General features: G+C 43.0%; 1 protein-coding gene across 1 annotated transcript in view; it reads left to right on the forward strand.

The window, feature by feature from the left end:
- The window catches only part of LOC124711574 (charged multivesicular body protein 1b), a 43,657-nt gene that overhangs the window by 11,144 nt on the left and 10,701 nt on the right, over nt 1–21,812 (forward strand). The window lies entirely within an intron of this gene.

Genomic DNA, 21,812 nt, shown 5'->3' on the forward strand with positions numbered 1-21,812 from the left:
ATGGGGTTGTCGGTGCTGATTTTTTGATATCTGTAGCTGCAGTTGAGCTATATAGGCCAAGGGAAATATCAGAGTCCACTTTTTGGGATTGTAGGTGTTGATTTTTTGGTATTGATAGCTGTGGTTGAGCTATAAAGGTCAAGGGATATGTCCGATTCCACTTCTCTGAGCTGTAGGTGTTGGTTTTTTTTGTATTGGTGGCTGTGATTGAGATATATAGATCAAGGAAAATGTCAGATTCCTGTGGTTTTATTGGTGTAGCGGAATGCTGTAATTTAATTTTTTTTTGTATATTATTTGTTTTGGAGTATATCCCTGTTGGATATTACTTGTAAAATTTTTCCAAGTTTCTGTATTTCAGAATTCATGAACAGCTTGACGGTGAACTAGGCGAATATCAAGGAGGCTTTCGTTCAGGGCGAAGCTGTCCTGATCACATTATTAGTCTCAAATGGATAATGAAACATCAGTGGGTCAGGAATAAGAAGCTGGTGATCACCTTTGTCGATTTTAAAAAAGCCTACGATAGTATCCACAGTGAATCTCTATGTAAATTCTTAAAGAATTTGGTTTACATGAGAAGCTTGTCAACCTTGTTGCAGTCACCCTTTGAAATACCAAAGCTAGGGTGAAGTTCAGAAATTAATTCTCTGAACTTTTTGAGATTCATACTGGCCTTTGATAAGGCGATGGATTGTCTCCATTATTGTTCAGTTGTGTGTTGGAGAAAATTGTGCATGAATGGAAAAGATATACCCACCATCTGTTAAGATTGGAAGAAAGATTAAACTTAACTGCCTTGCATTTGCAGATGATATGGCACTGTTAGCAAACAATATAGATGAAGCAAAGGTTCAGATAGAACAACTAGAATGATTAGCAGCAAAGGTTGGATTGCAAATTTCATTTGAGAAAACAGAAATTATGCCCAGCTTCCCAGTTGACGCATCCCATAAGTTTAAATATCTTGGTGAGATTATCACCTGCAATGCCAGTGAAAGAGCATCAACAGATAGTAGAACATTAAAACTACAACGAGTACAGAGAACCACATGGCCAACCTACAAAAAACGATCTCTCTCAATAAATGCTAAATTTCAATATTACTTCTCCGTTGTTAAACCAGAAGCGACATATGCAAGTGAAACACTATTCAGACCAAATACTCAAGCAACAACTGACAAATTGCTGAAAGCTGATAGAGGAATACTCCAAACAATTATCAGTAAAAAACATCAAGTTAATGGGCAGTGAAGACGTTTGCCCAATTCAGTAGTGTATAAAGAAAATGAATCCAGTATTGATACAATGCGGAAAAGTAGGATTGCAGTTTTTGGCCACATATCTCACCTACCAAATACTAGAATCCTAAAGCAACTTTTTGACTACTTCTGGAACAGTAAAACCAAAAACATCAGGTTTAAAGAAGCAAAAATTGATCTGGGTGAACTGAACATCACCTCACATCAAATTCAACACAGAGAAGAGAAACTTCTTGTGAAGAACAAATACACACGGCTGACATTCAAACTATCAGAATGGAGGAAGTATGTCATATCTGCAGAATAACGAGCAGCCAGATCACAGCGAATGAAGAAATGTTGGGAAATAAAGAAACTGCTGACTGCTAAGACCTAAACCTAATCGTTGTAGACTGTTGTATTCTGTTTGATTTTAGTGCTCCAATGTGGATGTAAACTATGTTTTGGGATGGTGCGGTGTTTTTTTTTATTGTTATATATTTAGCATGTCCCCATCGTAAACCACCAATTTCCTGTGGTTGTCCCATTAGTTTAGTTTTATTTGTGGAGTGAGACATTACTGTGTCATTTTTATTTTTGTTCGTGTTTGTTGGCGTATGTATGTAATGACGTCATTGTCATTTTGTATTTGCTGGAAGAAACCGTTTCTGCCATAATGATGACATCATCAGTCAAAGCAGGTGAATGGAATCTGATGCTTCTGTAATCCTGGTATCTCACACTGTCTTGGCAAATTTCAAGCTGATTCTCCATCTCCACATCAGAAACAAAAAGTTTAAACTTGTAAGTACACAGAGCAGAATGTAAAAGTCTAATAGATGGATGTTAAACATTACTTGCTCATCTGTCTTGTTATAAATATGATAAATTCAGAATGCTAGTCAGTGACAGTGGTGGATTTATTGTAAGGTGTACTTTGTCCATACCCGAAACTTCATTTCCTATGTGTGTCCCTGCAACATACTGAAGTGAGAAGTACAATTTCCTGAACAAAAAAGTGGGGAACCGGTTACTTAATCCACACTAATATTATAAATGCTAACGTGTGTGTGTGTGTGTGTGTGTGTGTGTGTGTGTGTGTGTGTGTGTTAAGTTTTCACGACAAAACTGCTTGAACAGATTGTGATGAAATTTGGCATGGAGATAGATAGCTTAAACCCTGAGGAGGAACAAATGCTAATTAAGGTGGTGGTGGTGTAGTAGTAGTAGTAGTAGTAGTAGTAGTAGTAGTAAACCCCTAAGAGGTTGAAGTAGGGAATGTTACGTTTTTACACCAGTGTACATAAACCATGTTAAAAAAATTGTTCAATTTGTTGATTATTATGCACTTATAATGTATAACTACTTTAATAGAACAATGCATAGGTCTCTGCTCCTGCCCATCACCTTCTGCATATACTGCTCGACAGCGATGCTACTCGTTATAACAAAACTACTGATATATGAATGCAGCTGTGGGTATGGTGTGGATAGTGGTAACTGAATTGAAATAATGAAAAAAATGTGAGGTCATCCACTTGAGCATAGAAAGAATCTGTTCAATTTTTGTTACATGTTGAATCCCACAAATCACTTCCACTAACTATTTAGGGATTACTATTATGAATAACTTAAATTTGAACACTCTCATAGATATTTTTGGCAAAGGGAACGAAAGACTGTTTTATTGACAGAACAGTTAGAAGATGCAACAGGCATACTAAAGAGGCTGGCTACACTACACCTTTTCAATCTTTTCTGTAGTATTGCTGCATGTTATGAAATCTGTATCAGATAAGAGTGACCGAGCGGGGTGGCGCAGTGGTTAGACACTGGACTCGCATTCGGGAGGACGACGGTTCAGTCCCGCGTCCGGCCATCCTTATTTAGGTTTTCCGTGATTTCCCTAAATCACTCCAGGCAAATGCCGGGATGGTTCCTCTGAAAGGGCACGGCCGACTTCCTTCCCAATCCTTCCCTAATCCGATGAGACCGATGAACACGCTGTCTGGTCTCCTTCCCCAAACCAACCAACCATCAGATAAGAGTGATGGAGGACACTGAAAAAGTTCATTGTGTATTATTGCAAAATAGGGGTGAGTGTGTCATGGACATGATATAAGAGTTTGAAAGCCTAATTTCTGGAATTGTTAAAGTTAATGTGTATGGTAGAAAAGTAGGATGACAAACTAAGGATCTTGCATGGGGCAAAAGATGGATATCGAAACGGAAGCATAGATGAGACAGGCACTTGGGAGGATAGGGATAGATGAGAGAAGTTGTAAACTGTCAAGAAGGCAATGGAAAAAACACAGCTTGAGGAATGGTCAAATATGAAATGTGGAAAATGAATGCTGGGAATAATGCTGCACAGTTACTGCAAGGAGTTGATAGAAACTTAGCACACGAGGTAGAAAAGTATTGAAACTATGATGGGGAGAGAACACAGTTCAAACTTGATCAATCTAACACCAAGGACATTTTTAATATGTTACTGAGTATACCATGTTTAGGATATTGTGATATCACAGCTGATTTTTCTGCTTGTATCCACTCACCGTTTCTGTCTGCTGGAATGAGTGATCATCTTACAGAATTTTCTTCCATTCATGAAATGGGCTTTGCTATGTTGTGATCACTGTAGTTACTGGTTGAAAATGCCAAGGAGAAAACTTGCTATTAGAGGGAGACACGAGCAGTGTCAAGGATGTGATCCAGATGGCAAGAAAATTGTTTTACAACCAACATGGTGCGTGATGATAGGTAAAGGTCTTTGTCTGATTAGAATGCTGCACAGATAGGGATGATAAGAGAAAGCTACTCTGTTTCATAAGGGAAAGTAATATTCATCCCCAGAAATGTTGATAAAATATTCAGCCATCAGTGAAATGGCGGAACCATTGGTAGGTGTCAACATACAGCCTGCTATTAATTGTTCACTCTAGGAAAACTCTGTTTGATGGCTGATGTGAGTAGCTGTTTAGACAGAAATGGAATCACGTCAGTTGGTACTAACAGCTTTCTTGGTACTGCCAACTTAGTTGACTTTAACTAGTTGGCAACTTTGTGTTTGGTGTGCATACGTACTAATAAACGAAACTGTTATTAGCATCAAATACTGTGTATGTCTTCTGTTGTTATTATAGTCACAAGACCATAATTACACATAAACAATATGACCTAAAAATGTCTGCATGTTAGTAAATAATACTGAAAGATAATGTTGGTTGCAACTGGAAACAAATGAATGTCAGGGATTATATACTTTGTTCTTATGTCCAAACAGCTACTCTCTTCAGTCACTATGCTGAGAGTCTTTGATTGAACAATTAATGAGCAGATGTGAAAGAATATGCCAAAAACTATTAGTTGTTATTAAAAAAGAGAAGGCTGATTTTGACGAAGTTTCGTGCTTTAATAATGAGAATTGATTACAGTGAGTGGCTAGTACCTTGAAAACTGTGCAAATGATACAGTGGCATCCTTTTAGTTAATCCTCTGATGGTACATCAGGAAAACATGACACATAAGGTACCATGGGGTCTTCGTGGACCCCACCTCATTGCAGTGCGTACAAGTGGCTGTGGGAGCATGGTGACATGCTTAGCAGGAATAAACAAATCAATAATTGTGTTCTTCAGGTTATACAAACATCATTTTAGGCATGCTACAGAAAATATTTGTACCCATCTACAAAATAAAATATTGACAGCTCTGCCAAAGCCATGAATTTGTGATGACAACTTAAAGTATCTTATGAACGTTATCCTTACCACTGTAGAATGGCTCATCCCTCGCAGTTCATCTTTACCATGCTGCCATGTTCCAGTCCCCTTATGGACTGACGTGTACCATGACACGATTCGTGCACAAAGATGTGCTCCCCACATTTTTAACAGTCACCCTCTGATTTCGAACCGTATTCGTTATAAATAGTTGCGTGCACATTGTTGTTGCTTGCTGGAATTCATTTAATAGTTCTTTTATCAGTTTCACTCCCTCTTCCGTTATGTGGGGGTAACATCTGTCAACTCTCTGGGACAAGGCCCATTCCCCAATTTCTGGCCTGACCACAGCAGATGATGTCATTGTGGACCCTTTATCTGTCTGCGACACCTGGGGCCGCTATTTTGCTGGGATTTAGTCCCGACCACTATCAACCTGCCTTCCTCCCTTGGACACGAGTGGAGGTCGCTTGGGTGATATCCTTCTCTCGGAATTGTGAGTGTTACAATGCCACCTTTACTAAGAGGGAGGTAAACTATGGTCCCTCTTCATCCCGACCTTGGAAGATGTTCACATTCAGATGTTGCAGCACCTTACTCTTGTGGGCAAGCACTTTCTACTTTGTACATACAGTCTTATTTATGCTGATGGCTGGCATGAGGACACTGTCATACCCATAGCTAATCCCGGTAAGAACAAACACCCCCCTTCTAGCTACTGTCCCACTCTCTCATCAGCTGTGTTTGCAAGGTGATGGAATGTATGATTCATGGCTGGCTGGTTTGGTGGCTTGACTCTCATGCTCTACTAAACACTGCACAGTGTGGATTTTGAGCATGCCGTTTTGTAGTTTTGACGGTCTTGTAACTTTGTCAACCCATGCCATGAACAGTTTTCTGCAGGAATACCAGACTGTGGCCATGCTTTTTTGATTTGCAGAAAGCCAACGACATCTGCTGGAGGACTGGTATCCTCTGTACTCTATACATATGGCACTTCAGAGGCTACCTGCCCCATTTCCATCAGGAATTTTTAAGACAGAGCTTTCAAGGTATGTGTGGGTTCGGTCTTGTCAGACACCTTCATTCAGTCCCCCAGGGGGTCCACAACTCTTTTGTGGATATGTGTGTGGCAAGCATGAGACCCGGAGCTAGTGCAGCTCTCTTTCCTTTCCGGGCTACGTACCTTCCTTTTCCACGTCCCTCCCCGTTTCCGATCTCCCTTCCACCCGCCCCATCCCTTTTCCTTCTCCCTCTCTTTGGGAGTCTGTTTTGTGCCTACGTCTGGAGACGGATGCTTACGACTGTAAGATGTAGTGTCTCTTCTTTGCTCTCTATGCTGGAAAGTCTCTGTCCTCCCTTTGTCCTTCAGTTTTCTTTGCCTCTTCTCTTTACCCTCTTCTCCACTGCGGCATTGAGACCTCTCTCCTCTCCTCTCCTTTCCTTTTCTTTGTTCGTCCTTTTCTCTCTCTTTCTTCCCTGTGCGTGTATGAAGGCCGACCCATGCATTCCCACGCGTAGCCGGTGATGGTGTAAAGCGTAATTCCCCATCCCAGGTAGACAAGTAGGACACGTACATACCCCCTGGTAAAAGCCAGGCCCAGGGAGGGGTGAATGCCTGACCTGGTAACTTCCGAATGTGCTGATTGGTCCCTCCATCTGTTTCTGGAGAGGTGTGACCTGAAGTGTGGACAATCACCTATAGCGGGAGTGTCCTCATAGAGGAAGAAGCGCGCCATTGGAGATGCTGTTAATCATGGGGGATACTTTTGCAATGGTTTTCTCTACTTCAACTTCTGCCCACAAGAGAAAGCTAGATGAATCTCAGCCACAGACACTTCTTCCATCAGTGCCAAAGTTCCTAGTTGTTTCTCAGTCTGACGAAGGTCAAGACTTCTCCACAGTTGACCCTTTCATTGATGTGATTCTTCAGTTTCTCCCAGTGAAATTTAAGAATCACATCATATATCTCTACGGGGAGGAGATGTATCAACAGCATGAAGAAATTAGACAAGCTGCACCCCCGAAGGAGCCATTTGCTGAGTGCTCTTGCTTTTCTGAAGAGATGTTGTGCCAAACTTTGCTAAGGTCATGCATGACATCGATCCTGCACGAGCTAAGAGAATTAAGAAGCGTGCTAGCCTTGCCTTGGTTCGTGAAAGGGTGCACTTTACCAGTCGCAGCCTTGTGTACAACTCCCAGGAACTACATAAACTGCATCTACAGCTAGCCAATCATTTTAATTCCGGGTCCTGGGATTGGATTGATGGTGTTACCTGGGTGACCGTTGATTCTGCATTTAAGAAGGCCTCGGGACGTCAGATATCTAAATTCTCTTGTCTCTCTGACAAACCATTGCTGGAGGCCCCACGCAAGATGGTCATCAATCTCACGGACACTGAGCCGACTGGGGATGCAGTTTCTGTTCTGGAGAAGGGACTTACAATTTTGCTCGCATGCCGGTAGCGGACATTGTCAGTGCAGTTGGACAGGTTGCTGCGTGACTACCACCTATAGCAGCTGAAGAAGTACGGCAGGAAACCTGCCGTACTCTGACAAGAACTAAACCGATCAAGTTGAATATTGCCAGCAGGAAGAGGGCAGCCATTCAAGACCTGAGACAGAGCCATGAGATTGTTGTCTTACTGGCTGACAAAGACAATGCTACAGTTGTTCTTTCCCATAAGGGTTGCATTGAGACGATGCAGAGCCTGCTAAATGACGAATCTTACAGGTAGATCAATGCTGACCCCACAAAGAAGGTGGAGAAAAGGACTAGGCTCAAGGATGTGGATTTACCAGAGGGTGCCACCAAGAAATTGACACGTCAAGGACCTGTACCGCCAAGACTTAATGGACTCCCTAAGTCCACAAAGAAGGGGTGCCGTTACGTCCAATTGCAGCAACATTAGGGCACCTACATATTTGCTGATCGAATACCTGGCAGAACTACTAAGCCCTTATGTGGGTAAATGCCCTTATCACATTCGTAATTCTGTGGATTTCGTAAAACGTCTCAACAACTTCAAGCTGAAAGACTCGGATATCCAATTTGACAATTATCAGGCATGTTCAGACCTCCACGTATTTTATCTTTAATGGAGAATAATATGAACAAACAGGAGGAGTCAGAATGGGGAGCCTACTTTTGCCTGTGCTCACGCAGTTTCTATGTGGAATATTTTGAGGAGGAAGCTTTGGCGTCATCCAAATGGACACGTACTTGTTTTCTCTGGTATGTGGATGACCCGATCGTGATCAGGCCCCATGGAAAGGACTAGCTCTTAGACTTCCTTAAACACCTGAACTCCGTACACCCGAACATCAAATTCACTGTGGAGACTGAAGCAGAATGAAGATTACCATTCCTGGATGCCATGGTCAAAAGAAGAGTGGATGGCAGCCTGGGCCACGGGGTATACAGGAAGAAAACGTACACCGACCTGTATTTGCATGCGGATAGGTGCCACCGCCCTTTGCAGAGAAATGGGGTGCTAAAACCACTAGGGCACAGGATGCGCACCATCTCTAATGCAGAGATCATTGCCGAGAACATCAGAGGCACCCTCGACTTAGGTACTTCAAGTCGGTGGTCGCAGAGCACTGTTTGTTCTAAAATCACGAAATGGACCACCGACATACCAGGGTCTTGGCACAGACATCTAAATACTGAGATAACGTTATTAGAGAGGCTATCAAAATTCGTACCAGGGACAGACTCATCAACCGAGATTGCAGCTATAACCTCAGCAAGGCATGGGTACCAGCATTGAGTCTAATTAAAAAGACACTGAGCAAAGAAAACAAATGGGCGACCAGGGCAGATGAGGCAATTACACCGACGCCACCACAAATGCTGACGCTAGCGCCTCAGCAACCACAGACCGCAGAGAGAACACCTTGCAGGGGCAGGGGATTTAAGACGGCTGCCCACCCTCAGGAGCTCAGTTCATCAGCGCACCTGACTATGGCGACATATCTGATCATCACAATATTGTGCCCGTTGGACACTATGGACTGGCAGTACACCCGTGGACTGTTTGAGCAACCCTTTCATTATTCAGTAAGGTGTTGATGCAATTGTTCTGTTCCCGATTATGAAATGGCACTTCCTTATTAGAAACAATCAGTGCCCTCCAGGCACAAAAATTGCTGCAAACTACACTGCTACACACCTTACCTGTCCAGGTGGAAGTGCACCGTACTTTAAATTCATTATGCAGGGTGGTTTGAACCCACTCACTTGATGGTTTATCTAACTAGGACATACAAAATTACCTGTCTGACCAGGGTGTGAGGGCTGTACATAGTCATGGAAAGGTTTGACAAGGACTTGGTACTAACCTGTACTCTCTTCTTGATGTTTGACAGAGTTCAACTTCCATCAAACATTTAAGCGGGATATGAGATCATTTCAGTTCGCCCTTACATCCTCAATCCATCGGCTATTGGTGTCAGCGGTTTAATCGTACTAGCCAGTCGTGTTCCAATCTGGCCAAATGAGTTAGATGTGGCAGGGGTGCCCATGAGGGTGATTGTCCACCTCTATCCCCTCGTTGCATCAACTATATGGGCGACCACGCTGCTTCCTCAAGAGATTGCCCTATTTCCAAAGATGAATGAATTATTCAGGACATCAGAGTGAAGGAAAAGGTGTCCACGTTTGCTGCCTGTAAGTTATCCGCCAGTAGAAAGCCCACTGTACTCCCAGGGGGTAAATATAGCACTGTCCTTGCATCTCCTCGACCTGCTAAGGAGGTAGCCACACAGACTTGAGATCTCGCCTAGAGCGCCAAAGTTGTCAGATTGGCCAGCCCAAAGATTGCCCGTTCAACTTCCCCACTATCACCTATTCACTCTAAGGATCACCCTCAATTGGATCCTGCTAAATCATGGGCCCCAAAATCGGATGCCTCGATTTCCAAAAAAGAACATACCCGCAAAGATTTTTTACATACCACGACCTCCCAACCATTGATTCCTCCCTCCTGTCAACATCCTGCTTCCAAGAAGGCTCAAAAGAAACAAAGTTCCTCTCCTCCGCCATGGCGTGTCTCATCTACAGTGCCACCCAGTGGCAGCCGCCCTTGGCCGTCTTCCATGTCGCCGAGACGTACCACTGACAGCCAATCAACCAGCCGATCACTGTCGGCAGGAGATGCCTCCGAGCAACCTATGGAACAGGATCTTCTGCCTGTGGCTGAATACCATTCCACACCATCAGCCGCCGGCTCTCAGCGATCGTTGAGTTGATGGCAACCATGGTGAGAGTTTTTCCCTTTCCTGTCCACCCTGTGTCAATTATCCATTGGAATTTCTGCAGAATTCGCTCCAATTGGGATTAATTGTCGATCCTCTTACGATCCTACTCCCCGGTCGTTTTCTGTCTTCAGGAATCAAAGCTACATCCCCATGATCATTTTGCCTTCCCTCATTCCCAATCGGTCCTGTTTGATCTCCCCTCTGCTGATGGCACTCCGGCACATGGGGGACTTGAGATTCTTCTCCATGATCTGTCCATTATCACCCAATCCCCTTAAACAGTTCCTTCCACGCTGTCGCCGTACGTCTTTCCCTGTCTGGATACATCTTCTCTCTTAGTACCGTATACACTCCATCGTCCATACCAATGGCAACAGCCAATCTCCTTCATCTCCTCGCTTATTCCCCCCCCCCCCCCCCCCCCCCCCGTTTTAGCTGGTTGGGAACTTCAATGCCCACCAATGGACCAGCCTTCTTGAATGATGTCTTCAAGGATGTCTTGATCGCTTCCACTCATGGAGTATTGAAACCAGCTTCTGATTTTCTCCCAGTAAGACCATCTTTTCTTGGGACTTACGATTGACAGAAAACTGTGCTGGACTTCCCACGTTTCATATCTTTTAGCTCGCTGTCTGTGATCTGTCAGCACCATCCGTGTTCTGAGTGGTAACTCCTGGGGAGTGGACCGAGTGGTTCTCCTATGCCTATATTGTGCCTTAGTGTGCTCGAAATTGGATTATGGAAGCATAGTTTACTCCTGTGCACAGCCATCTATTCTTTGGCATCTCGACTCTGTCCACTACCGTGGACTGCATTTAGCATCTGGAGCTTTTTACATCAGCCACATGGAGAGCCTTTATGCTGAGACTGCTGAACCTCCGCTATCCAATCGGCGAGCTGTCCTACTGAGTCATTACGCTAGTCTTCCATGCCTGCCCATCCGACCCACGCCCTTCTTTTCGACGCCTCCTTGGATTTAGGGTATGCAGGCTGCCCTTCCTCTCTACTACCACCGGGAGGCTGCTTCCGTCAACTGTTATGTTCTCTTTCCTTCCACTTTGCGAAAACTTTATTGACAAATGAGGGTACGGCGCCACCTTGGCTTCGTCCCTGGACCTGCCTTCTCTGTGACCTTTGTCAGCTCCCAAAGGGTAGTAACCCCTCCCCCCCCCCCCCCCCCCCCCCCCCCGCCCCATAGTTTATCGTTGGACAGTTGCTGCTCTGTGTGCCGAAATGGAGGATGCCACATTTATTTACACTGATGGTTCAAACACCACATTTGGTGTTGGGAGTGCTTACATTGTTGGTGACACCCCTAAACACCCCTAATAAATTTCGGCTTCCTGACGAGTGTTCGGTTTTTACTGCGGAGCTTTACTCTGTTCTCCAGGCTGTCCAATACATCTGTTGCCATAAGCGGCTACAATATATTATATGCTCGGATTCGCTTAGCTCTCTTCTCAACCTCTAAGCTCTATATCCCGTCCACCCTCTGGTCCACCGGATTCAGGACAGCCTCCACTTGCTCCACTTCAGGGGCATCTTTATGGCATTCCTATGGCTTTAGGGCATGTTTGTATCCCTGGAAATGAGGCAGCTGATATAGCGGCCAAGGCTGCAGTCTCTCTTCCTTGGCCAGTGCTCTCATGGTTCCCTTCGTTGATTGCAGAGCGTTTTATGTTGTCGTGTTGCTTTTTTATGGCACACACATCGGTCTACATTTCCAGATAATAAATTACGGGACATAAAACCTCTTCCCTGTGCTTGGACCTCTTCCTCCTGGCCTCATCATCGAGAGGGGGTAATTTTAACTAGACTCTGGATAGTCTAACATTTTTCGGACGATTGGAGACAGTGTGGTATTGGGTTGCAAGGCTCACACGTCTCTCAAGTCAGTTAACTTGCATGTTGTGTGTAGCCGATCCTCTGCTCTGGGTAATCAGTTATGTCGATCTCCCAAAAGCTGCTTCTCCGAAGACTATAGCTGGTTAAAGGAATTTATTAAACTACTTATCTGTCCTTGAAATAATGTGGATACTTGTAGAAGCTCAATCACTTTATATTTTCAACTTCTACAAACAACTACTTCAGCAAGCTAACTTAGTCCTTAAACATTAGACTCATTTACACATATTCAAATATCATTTGTTTGATAACCAAATAATTTATGAACATCAAACGTGTCTCTTGTTTCATTCATAGCCAAGACATGAAGCAAGTTAAAAATCTCTAGTCTCAAGCGAGTCCAATACGTGAATGTAAACAGAAATCTATATTCAATTGTTCATTAGTCTTTTTACAATCAACACAGACACTGAAGAGCACAGAATACTATATAAACTTTTCTTGTTCTTCTCTACCCATACACGGAAACTCTGTGGACCTAGGTACTTGTCTGCTGCTGTTCGGCCACTGGGTCCATCTTTTTCTCGTAACTGTTTTTTAGCCTGCACACACGAATTGGCGATGCACTGTTGGACATATTCATTTCTCCCCCCACCTTTAAAATATAGGGTGTTCGAAACGGGGGAAGGCCGAGTGGTTCTAGAATTTACTCTGAAATTCTCAAAGCACTATATATTCTCTCCCTTAAATCAAACACGCAATATTTTATACAGTCATTATGTAAATTTATATCACATACAACTCTAACAATATACATTAGAACATAGATCTTTGTACTGATTTAGAAGAAATTTTAGCTAATCTTTCATTTATTCTACTCTCACTCTATGTTAACGTCAACCCCAAATATTCCGTACATAATTTTACGTAATAGTTAGGATTTGTTAGGACTCTGTCTCAATTTCCAGTCGCAAACTCCAGGTGTTCATGACATTTAAATACTTTATTCTTTATTCCAGCTATTTGTACTACTTCTTTATCATGCAGTGGTCTTATTATTTATAAACTTTTTGTTGTCTGGAGGAACTGGGCAAAATAAAAGTGTTCCTATTGACACTCATAAAACATAGTAATGCTACCAGAATAATTTTTACGAAATTTTGTGACTTTTGTCACGATACTGTCCTTTCCCCTCTAGAAACAGTACCTATACCTCACATACATGTTTATCCTCTTCTGTTTTGGTAGGTGTGCCCCTTTTTTAATTCCTGTTTTAGTATAGTACAGGTCAAGCCCCCATCTTGGTGCCCTTGTCCACACAGTGTAGGTCAGCCTTTCTTAGGTATGCCTTTCTGCCCTTCTCATTCAATACATGCTGGTGCATCCCCCCTTATCCTTCATGAGTAGGCCTCATGGTTCATTGCACTAGTATACATCTTTATGCACACTATAACTAAATATTATCTGGTAAAACTTACTTCACCCTTGACACTCGCTTTTTCATATTTCTCTTTTATACCCTAGAGTCCTTCTTTACTTATCAACTTCTGTGTTTCCAGCATCTACTTCATGCCTACATACATTGTTTAATATACAATATGCTTACTTAGGTTATAAGAGTCCCACTATCCTACAAGTCGTCAGAATATTTGTTAGACTGACATTCCTGGATAATTATGACAATTAGTTCCTTCTTGACTTATGCTCATTAGTTATGCTCCTTATCAACATGATTTTTTTTTTCCAAGTACCTAGGCGATGTAGAACCGACACAATGAACAACCATAAGTGCATATTTCTCTATGTGCACGTTCTTTCCACCTACAACACTTGACGGTTCTCACATTCTTTTAATCTGGACTTTCATTGTTTGCGTCTTCGTTTTATGGTGTGTGTATGTGGAAGTGTGTTTGTGTAGCCTGATTATTCGACCTACTTATATGAAATAAGTTGAAGGTTATTGAAAACCACAGAAAATAAGGAGGACTTCAGCGATGGAAGTATATGCTTATGGAAAGAGGGAAAGATAGACCGGTACTCAGATGAGAAGTAAGAAAGGAAAAAAGTAGAAATGGTTGCTAAGATTGAAGAAGAGAAAGAGGATAGCCCCAAAGACAGGAAACCCTTCCCATCCTCCTCCCCCAGGATCCCTACTTCGTCGGTACTTGAGTGAGAAGCCAGAAAAGGTATGATGTTAAACGCCTCCAACAGAACGGACATTCTGACCTTCACCTTTGAAGTCCCTGAAGAAAATCTTAGCAACTTCTATGGAGCGGCAAATGGTGAAGAAAAGAATCAGTCGCACATGTCTGCGAGGATTGTCTGAAAGGTGTGGTGTGTGTCTGGTGTTAGTCATGCTTGTACTTACACTACCCACGCCTTCCAAAACTAATACAAAACCTCCCCTATACATCACATCTCATAAAAGGTATAAAATATTCTATAAAAATAGACAATTGTACACTAAGATCGAATAGTTCTTTAGTTAATCACTTTACACTATATTTTATACACGATTCTCTTGTCTATTATTTTTCTGTCATATCTGGTTTTCTATATGCTAAAATTATAGGATAGTTTAAGAATTCAAGAATAGACTACAGACTAGTTTAAGATTTGAAGGGAATTTGGTGCAGGAAAAATAGTATGGGTATAGAAGAACCACCGAAAACAATTTGGAATCCGACGGTCGTCACTCCGCCCATTAACACAGAATGTTAACGTCCCTGGGAGACAGATGTGACTCCACCAGGATCCCATGGATCTGATATTAACCTCACTTGAGCAAGTTTAGACCTTACTTCTCATTAAATTTTGTGTGAATGTCTGAAGATGGCCTTGTAAGCCGAAAACTGGTTTACAATAAAAGTAATATTGTAGAACAAAATCAAACTGGTGCTTTTCATTTATTATAATGTTGTTCTACCAAGAACCGACAGAAGATTCTGTTAATATGTTATTCTCAATTAAGTATGTCAACTTACGTACCCATTTCTCGCCATTTGGGGGAAGTTTTAATTTTCTCCTTTAACATGAAGAAATCTGTGGCTGTGGCTCTTAAAATGCTGGATAAGACCAATGGTGAGGGAACTATTAGTGGAAGAACGCGCAGAGAATGTTTTCAACGCCTTAAGAACGGTGATTTTGATGTCAAAGACCAGCATGGCAGTGGAAGACAGAACGTTTTCGTAGCTACTGAAAATGACGAAGACAGTCACAGGACATCATTATCGAAGTGATTGATGCGTTTGAGCCCAGCATTGAAACACAACCAACCACAATACAGCGATAGACACACAAAGGTAATTTTGCAGCAGGTCAGTGCTCAACCCCCATGTCGCAACACCTGTCAGAATATACATGGAAATGTTGAAATGAGAAGTCCTATCTCTCCCTCCGTATTCTTCAAACGTTTGCTCTTTCTCTCTCTCTCTCTCTCTCTCTCTCTCTCTCTCTCTCTCTCTCTCTCTCTCTCTCTCTCTCTCTCTACCATCTTTTTTCGATCAGTGGCATACAGTCTGGCTGATCAGCACTTCTGATCATATGAACAAGTGCAAAATTGAATCAATTCGTGTATCCCCACAAATGTCCCCAGTTCTTCCGCCGCGGGGTTTGTATGCTATCTGAGAGATGGGAGAATGTAGTGGCCAGCAATGGGCAATACTATGAAACATAATTTTTTTGTAAGTTTTTCACAATAAAACCCGAACTTCGAGGAAAAAACCGCGGAAGCAAAGTTGTAGACCTAGTAGCATCATTAAGTTCGGAAAAAGCAACCGTCGAAAAGTTTCTGGAGATTATACTCTCGGTGACTTCTCGATCTTTCATTAATTCAAACGGTTCCGCCAAACTACTTACATTTACAGTGTCAAAGTTGGATATTTTTCCTTTAAAACTTCGTCCTATATTATCTACTTGCGAACTAACAACGCATGTAGTAACACCTGGGATTTTCAATTGAATAATAGACATTACTTCCTTAGGTCGATCTGTGCTCTCTTTCAAAGTATTCATTTCCTGTCTTATGGAAATAAATTTAGCATTACATACATTTTTACAAAATTTTAATTTTTCACTAAATTCAGATTCTATATTATTATATTTATCTTAAATGTCAAATTCTAATTTTTTAGTTAAATCTTGAAGTTGCTCATCCTGTTTCTGGTTAAATTCAGTAAATAGTTTATTAACGTGAGTATTCAAAGAACTAGTGAGTTCACTCTTTAAATCTAACTTCAGATTTTCTGCCTTATTATTTAGAGAGTCAAATTCAGTCTTTAATAAAACTATATTTGCTGCTTGACTGCTCAAGATTTCAGTTTGATTACTTAAGATTTCTCTCTGAGCATCTAATTTTTCACTTAGAGTGGCTGAATCAGCCTTCTGGTCATCAAACTTAGCATCTAATCTAGAATATACTGAGCCTATCTCTTTTCTTAAAGCAGCAATTTGAGCGTTTACAGCTGCTGAATCTACTTGCTAGGCTTTAATTAAATTCACTAATTCAGACAAGTCTGGCATTTCCCTAGTCACTTTAATAGCTGTGACTGGTTCTGCTAGTTGATGTTCTTGATCCATCTCTTAGCTCTGGTGATCTTAAAAAAAATTCACCTCTGAGTATAATAACTATACTAACAGTTTATCATTCAACAGTTCCCTCAACTTTACCAAATAATTATCGTTTTTCACTCACCCGGCGTAGAGTTCTAGCTGCGTTGGTGAGCGAATGTGCAATCAGCGCCAGTGTACAGCACTGGCGCCGTACCCTGGTGCCGGCGGCATTGAATGTTGGTTTCAGCATCGTTGTCGGCAAGCGGACGTAGAGTCTGCACCAGTGAGCAGCAGCTGGTGTAGTCGGCATCAGTGGCTGGTTACTGTGTCAGCGTCAGTGCGATGTACATTGTGTGAAGATGGCTTACTCTCCACACCCAATCTTCGTAGTCGAAAGGTTGAGGTTTTCTCTCCGTTTTTTTGCTGCTATTACTTTCCCACGTCTTTTACTGCATTGCACGCTCAACTTTCTTCCATTGATTTATTTGACTCAATACTATACTGGAAACAGTTCTCGTATCTTGTTAGGCCTGGTTGCTATGGCAACACCTAATATCTTCTTCCCGTTTCTGTCTTGAAATACCTGTTTTCTTTGGGTCCTGTCATTTGGGTCACCACGTTCTAACATTTTTTGACATGTGTGGCAAAAAATATTTTCTTATTTCCGTAATCTGATGATCACATATACAAGCTTTACTGTCAACGTACTCGTCGATTAACGATGTAGTTGACTCAAATCACAATAAGTTTCTTCATGTTCACTTAAATATATAACTTCCAGAGACCAATTAAATAACATTTATGAGAGACTTGGCTTAATAACCATTCCTCTTCTCACAAAATGTGAACTACGTCTTGCCTCTAGCAAGTCCAAGACGTGAATGTACATAGAAATCTATATTCAATTGTTCGTTAGTCTTTTTACAGTCAACACAGGCACTAAAGAGCACAGAATACTACATAAATTTTTCTTGATCTTCACCACCCGCCCGTACATGGAAACTCTGTGGACCGTACAGCAGGTACTTGTCTGCCGCCGTTCAGCCGCCAGGTCCATCTTTTTCTCGTAACTGTTTTTTGACCTGCATATACAAATAGGCGATGCACAGTAGGGCGTATTCATTTCTCCCAGTTACCTCTAAAATATCGGGTGTTCGAAACAGTGGAAGATCGAGTGGTTCTAGAATTTACTCAAAAATTCTCGAAGCACTACATTGGGGCACTATCTTTTTAGCCATCGACATCTTTTAAGTGGTGATGCTGTCCCGCTTTTTCCCCCACTGCTCTCAGCTGTGGAGGACGAGACACCTTTTACCTCAGTGCCCCTATTTTAATCCGCTATGTGCCCATTTACTGTAGTCACCTGATGTATCTTCCCTTTTAGAAGATGACATGCACTCAGCCGATCGCGTCCTTGAGTTTGTCAGTGCCAGTGAGATGACATCGGTCATTTGAAGTTCTTTTTTGGGGAATACAACTCCCCCTTCAGTAGTGGTTTTCTAAGATATCCTACCGTTTTTAGTTTCCCTTCTCTTTGAGTTTCGCTCCCATTGCTGCTGATTTAGTATTCGGTTTTTTACCCTTCCCTAAGCCACAGAATGGGCATTTATGACCATAGTAGTTTTGCGCCCAAAAACCATAAAGAAAAAAGACTTTTATCCGGGAGAATAGGGTGCCTTAAGTCTCTATCTTGAGTGTCGTCATCTTTGCTATAGCCATAAACCCTGTTAAGGACTGTCTCCTACCAGGCATCTCTGGCTCCCTTTTCATGGAAAGCCTTGCAGTCTGTTGCAGTTCTCCATGGACTTGTCTCCTTGAGTGGCATCTTCAGCGATGTCTTAATCATCTTTACTTATGGAGCATCGACAACAGCTTTCACTTTTCCACTGGCAAAACCGTTTTTAAGAATTTCTATGTCAATGAGTTTCTTCCACTGTCCTTAAATTTTTGGCCTGTTGCTCTTGTGCTTGCTGAAACTACAAATTCGTTGGGCTCATGCTTGATAGGAAATTTTCTTTGTCGTTCCACGTGTCTCACCTGGCCGCACGCAGCACCCAGTCCTTTAGTGTCCTAAGCGGGACTTCCTGGGGAGCCGATTGGACAACCCTCCTTTGTTTTGTACTGATCCCTTGTCTGTTTAAAACTAGATGATGGGTGTTTCATTCATTGATATGCATGTCCATCCTTCTTACGCAGTCTCAAAATAATCCACCATCCTGGAAAACGTTTGGCCACGGGTGTCTCTTACACCAGCCCAGTTGAGAGTTTCTATGCAGAAGCTGCTGAACTACCACTGTCCTACTGGTGTGATGTCTTCCTCAGCAGATATACATGCCATTTGTTTGCCATGCCCTGCCACCTATCCATGTCCTCTTTTTCGATAACTCCCTTGACTGCAGTATGGGATGCACCCTTCTTCTTTGTCCCGTCCTGGAGTTTGCTTTATCTACTGTTTGCAGCAGCTTAGCTTCATGCTACTTGTCATGTTCCCAACCCTTCACTGCCTTGCCTTCGTGCAGCGGCTGGTGTTTATCTTGGACTTCATTTGCTTTGTAAGGTCAGTAATCCAGGTTTGATACATAGTGAAGCTTCTCAACCTTCGCATGCAACTTAGCGATGGCACCTTCGTGTACACTGATGGCTCTAAGGCTTACTGTGGCGTTGGGTGTCTCTTCATCATTCACACTTACCATTTTCGGAATTGGCTTCCAGAACACTGCACAATTTTTACAGCAGCACTCTTCGCCCTCTATCAGGCCACCCAGTACATCTGGTGACACAAACTTTTTAATTGTTTCATATGCTCTATTCTCTGAGTGCCCTTCAGCGCCTCTGTGTGCTGTACACAGTCCATCACTTAGTGCAGTGGGTTCAAGAAAGCTTCCATTTGCTCACTGTTGAGGGAGCCACTGTGATATTCATATGGGTTCCTGGTCATATTGGTGTGATGGGAAATGAAGCTGCTGGCACTGCTGCCAAGGCTGCAGTCCTTCTAACTTGCCCTGCTAGCTCTTCTATTCCTTGGCATGATCTCTGTGTTGCCGTCTCTCGACAGATGGTGTCACTTGTTCATCACCACTGGTCTTTTGTTCACAGGAACAAGCTCTGGGGAATTAAGCCTTTCACAGCAACTTGGCCGACCTCCTATCATTGTGAGGAGATCATTTTAGTTAGGTTACATATAGGGCACTGGTTTTTTAGCCATTGCCGTGTAAGTGGTGAGCCCCCACCACTTCGTGCCCATTGTCATCAGCCTTCGGTGGTTCACCATTTCCTGACCGAATGCCCCCTCTTTTTTTTTTTTTTTTTTTTTTTAAAAAAAACTGCTTAAGTTCTGACTGTACAAGGCATCAAGATTAAGATTTGAATCTTTCAGCATTCCTGGGAAGAACAACAAACCAATCAAAGCTTTCAGTTCAGTAGTAATTCTGAGCCCTCTGACAGATTGTCCAGGTTCGTATGTAGATTCCATGCAGGCTATCTGTTCATTAGTGTAAAGGACAAAAGTCTCAGCCATTGTGTCAGCTATAAACAGTGAAAAAGTCCACCTTGGTGATAGCAACTTTAGCATCTCCTTTAGCTCCATGGAGATGAATAATGATGTTCCTACCAGGTACACCATAAGTGCAATAGAGTTTATCTGTCCAAATAGTTGTTTGCTATTTCACCAAATTAAAAGTTCTGCATTCATCGCCAGAGGATGATGAGAAGGCTGAGATGATGGAAAATGTTCTGGGAGTGAGATTTTGTCCTCAGTCAGAACATTGAATTGATCATCTTGGTCGTAGTCATGAATTTCGACATTGTCTTCTACTTCACTGTACAACTCTTCAGGATCATCAGCACTACCACACAGTTCTCCTAATTTTGCCTTTGTAGCTCTTTTATACTGTCTTTGTCCTTATAAATGCACTCCATTTTTCTACGAAAGAGAAAAGGTCAACCAGAAGAGAATGCATGTTTGCAGTAATAGGTTAAAAGCCTGTGAACGTAAGTTTCCACCCAATCCAGTCCCCACTTGAAAGAGCAGTTCCATACAAGGTACTGTGGGATCCACACTGACCCCACAATGACCTCGTCTCCGATTTTTCAAAACAACTATATTTATGTATCCTGGTCAGTGACATGCTCTCTTTCACAATTGGCTGGCAACTGATGGAAACGGTACTCAAAGCCATGTGGCCAGTGAATGTGGTTAGCTCATGCTCCAAATGTGTAACAACAAAGTGAGGTTTGGGGAGATCCCACAGTGCCAACTGAAGGTTAAGACTGTTGCAGCACAGCAATTGATATATACAGAGGGTTCCAAATTTTGAGGAATCCCCATACAACGTGTGAGTACAGGACCTTAATGGCTTTTTTTTTTTGAAGCATGAGTATACTATTTGCTGCAAGAATGGTACATTATTCAGATTTCAACTAGTTAGGCTTTTGTGGGATATCCTTTGAAAAATACACTCCTGGAAATGGAAAAAAGAACACATTGACACCGGTGTGTCAGACCCACCATACTTGCTCCGGACACTGCGAGAGGGCTGTACAAGCAATGATCACACGCACGGCACAGCGGACACACCAGGAACCGCGGTGTTGGCCGTCGAATGGCGCTAGCTGCGCAGCATTTGTGCACCGCCGCCGTCAGTGTCAGCCAGTTTGCCGTGGCATACGGAGCTCCATCGCAGTCTTTAACACTGGTAGCATGCCGCGACAGCGTGGACGTGAACCGTATGTGCAGTTGACGGACTTTGAGCGAGGGCGTATAGTGGGCATGCGGGAGGCCGGGTGGACGTACCGCCGAATTGCTCAACACGTGGGGCGTGAGGTCTCAACAGTACATCGATGTTGTCGCCAGTGGTCGGCGGAAGGTGCACGTGCCCGTCGACCTGGGACCGGACCGCAGCGACGCACGGATGCACGCCAAGACCATAGGATCCTACGCAGTGCCGTAGGGGACCGCACCGCCACTTCCCAGCAAATTAGGGACACCGTTGCTCCTGGGGTATCGGCAAGGACCATTCGCAACCGTCTTCATGAAGCTGGGCTACGGTCCCGCACACCGTTAGGCCGTCTTCCGCTCACGCTCCAACATCGTGCAGCCCGCCTCCAGTGGTGTCACGACAGGCGTCAATGGAGGGACGAATGGAGACGTGTCGTCTTCAGCGATGAGAGTCGCTTCTGCCTTGGTGCC

This window comes from Schistocerca piceifrons, chromosome 8 (genome assembly GCF_021461385.2).
Source record: "Schistocerca piceifrons isolate TAMUIC-IGC-003096 chromosome 8, iqSchPice1.1, whole genome shotgun sequence".
NCBI classification, from domain to species: Eukaryota; Metazoa; Arthropoda; class Insecta; order Orthoptera; family Acrididae; genus Schistocerca; species Schistocerca piceifrons.